At 40.6% G+C, this 3,183-nt stretch overlaps 1 non-coding gene across 1 annotated transcript; it reads right to left on the reverse strand.

Moving 5' to 3' along the window:
• Positions 1–3,076: 3,076 nt before the first annotated feature.
• LOC118485346 lies at positions 3,077–3,183 on the reverse strand. Its single transcript, XR_004875646.1, has one exon. It is a non-coding gene; the product is annotated as a small nucleolar RNA R71 (small nucleolar RNA).

Consider the following 3,183-nt stretch of genomic DNA (forward strand, 5'->3'; position numbering starts at 1 on the left):
ATGTGACAGGTGTTTAAGATGCTTATCTGCTAGGAAAGCGAGGCTAGAATAAAGCTCTAGAGCCCAACAAATAGTTGTCTGTAGTGGTCAAATTAAGGGTCTCTAGAAGCAGATAAACAATTGCTGTCTATTTAAATATGAGTTGTCGGAACATAATATTTGCCTGGATTTTTGTCTGTAATAATTTATTTTACTGTTTGAGATACGGTATGGGACGTATTATTTAAATTGAATAGTAATGATAAATGTTATGGAAACTTCTGGACAATCTGTTTCGCTCAGTGCCATGCCCCGATGATTCCGCCATCGGTTGGGGTGTGACACTATGCTCTGCATAGGGCCACATCATTGAAACAACATTTAACAGACCCTGCCAAAGCATTTAAACATAAGTAATGAATAACTAAACAACTGATTTAGGAAGACAGAATTGAGTAACAACCTTTTACTGGTCAGAAATCAATGTCCATGAAAGCCCATTGATGTGTATAAAATGCAACATATAAACTACAACAATTGTGGCCTAAAACTAACCCTTTTTTAGTAATAATGTTTGAAAAAGTGTGTTTTTGTCTTCCTTTTGAATTTTCAGGATTAAATAAGCTCAAATGAACAAAAGAAGCAAAAAGGCAGTTGAATCTAACATAAATACAAGAACAGGAACAAACGTGGCATGCCAGACCCTCCAACAGCAACTTTCCAAGCAAAAACAAGAGAACAGAAGGCTAAACATGCCCCGTGCTCAATGAGCATGGGGGCGTGCCCAAGTGTCAGCAGAAAAGACAAAGTTGTAGAAGCTTCTATCACCCACCACGGGGGCGTGCCCAGCGGACACGGGGTCGTGGTCAACTCTAAGATTCGCAGAATTTGAGGAAATCTTGATAGTACAGATACGTTTCTGCACACGCGGTCGTTCCCGGCGGACATGGGGGTGTGGTCAACTAATGCAGACAAACTGCAATTAATGAAGAAAGAGAAGAGGGATGGACACGGGGCCGTGCCCGAGCTTCTGTTCAGGCTATAAATAAGGGTGCTTGGCTCATTTGCAAATCATCCCTTGGCACACCACCTCTCTCACACTTCACCCACACTCCACCACCACCACAACACCATAATCCACTACCATCATCCATCATAGAGTGTGTGAGTCGTCTCGGGATCCAAGATTGATCGTAAGAGTTCTTGACAATCAAAGGCCATGTTTGCCTAAGTCTCTTACATCACTTCGTGAAGACAAGCATTTAGTGTAATACTTTTTATTTTTAATCTTTTCGCACTTTTTATTTGGTTATGTATTAATGACTTTAATAACTAGTTTCATACGTTGAAGGTGATTCTTCCTTATCGTTTGTCCGTGGTGTCTTGACATTATTTTACTGTCTATATAAAATAAAAGATTTTCACCATTCATATCTCCATGGTCTATATGGAGATAGTTTGGCTACCTGGTCGGGGGTTAAGGGAATGGTTTGGTAAGAGTCTTGCCATTGTTCAGTGTATAGATCCTGCAAGGACCTGGGTCAAATTTAGTAGGACCTCCTTCATTACCCAATGGTATTGGAAGGCGGGGGTCCAAACTCTTTGATCCCCTCATATGTAAACTACTATTAAAACTGTATCCCTGCTGACTCAGACTACTTGGCCGAGGGTAACGTCACCTTCAAAAGAGGGGCCTACCATATTATGCATTAATAACTTAATTAATTATCTTTCAATAATCCGACCCTTTAGGATTGTATCCTTGCTAACTCAAACTACTGGGTTGAGGGTAACTTCACCTTCAAAAGAGGAGCCTACTACAATAACTAAGATAATCTCTTAAAAAGTGCAAAAGTGCGGAAATAATCAAAGGTTACACTAAAGGCGAGTCGGATCCAAGTGATTCATCTTGTCTATCTGTTTTTATTTATTTTATTTTTATTCTCAGCATTTTAGTTTTTTTTATTTTCTAGTTAAAACCTTTTTCCTAAATTTTTGATTTGATTAGACGTTGAGGATAAACCGGTATTAAAAGCTCTTGTGTCCTTGGACGACCTCGGTATCTTACGAACACTATACTACGCTCACGATGGGTGCACTTGCCCATATGTGTGTTTGGTGTTAGTAAATATCGTGTTTTATAAATTTAAAACTTCACTAAAGTGGTTAAAAAGAGCTAAAAATATACATAAAAATATATCACACCACACGCGCATCAAGTTTTTTGGCGCCGTTGTCGGGGACACAAGGATTTTAAGAAAGCTTAAAATCAACGGCCTCATCATTTTTTTCTTATTTTTCTATTTTTTAGGACTTTCTTAATTTTTCAGTTCTGCAGAGCTTAGCACGAGTCGTGCCTGATCAGATACGGGCCGTGCCCATCATTGTTACTGGCAGTTTTTATTTTCCGAGTTATAGATAGCTGAGCACGGCGCCGTGTCAAACTCCCCAGTAACAGGGATCCGGAAAACAGTTACTGTATCTCCGACCATGGGTCGTGTTCATTGAGCACGGGGCCGTGGTGAACCTTCTGACCAACTTTCTTTTTTGTTTTCGTTGCAGGACTTGGAACCCAGGCAGCACACCTGAACCTTCTACGTAGTGTATGAGCTCCAGTTCCAGCAGAGACAAAAAAGAGCCTTTAGACGAACCCGAACGCTTTCTAAGAAAAAGACGTAAAGCTAAAAACCAAGAGAAAGATTCGGGGGACCTACTTCCGATGGCGGACCAACGTACCCTCATGGATTACCTACGACCCACCGTAGGTAATCTTGGCGCTACTATCAATGCACCTAATGTCGATGCCAACAACTTCGAACTTCGACCGCATTTGATTCAAATGCTCCAAAATTCCGCAACCTTTCACGGGCTTGCGGATGAAGATCTCCATTTGCATATTACCAACTTTTTGGAAATATGTGATACCTTCCGGATCAACGGAGCATCAAATGACGCCATCCGCCTTCAAATGTTTCCATTTTCATTAAAAGACCGAGCTAAGACTTGGCTTAATGCCCTCCCAGTTGGCTCGGTAAACACCTAGGATAAACTAGCCCAAAAGTTTCTATATAAGTATTTCCCTCCTACTAAAACGACTAAATTAATGACTGAAATTAATACATACTCACAAGAGGATGGGGAATCCTTATATGAAACTTGGGAAAGGTTCAAGGAGCTACTAAGAAAGTGCCCTCATCATGGTCT

This window comes from Helianthus annuus, chromosome 12, assembly GCF_002127325.2.
Source record: "Helianthus annuus cultivar XRQ/B chromosome 12, HanXRQr2.0-SUNRISE, whole genome shotgun sequence".
Taxonomy (NCBI): domain Eukaryota; kingdom Viridiplantae; phylum Streptophyta; class Magnoliopsida; order Asterales; family Asteraceae; genus Helianthus; species Helianthus annuus.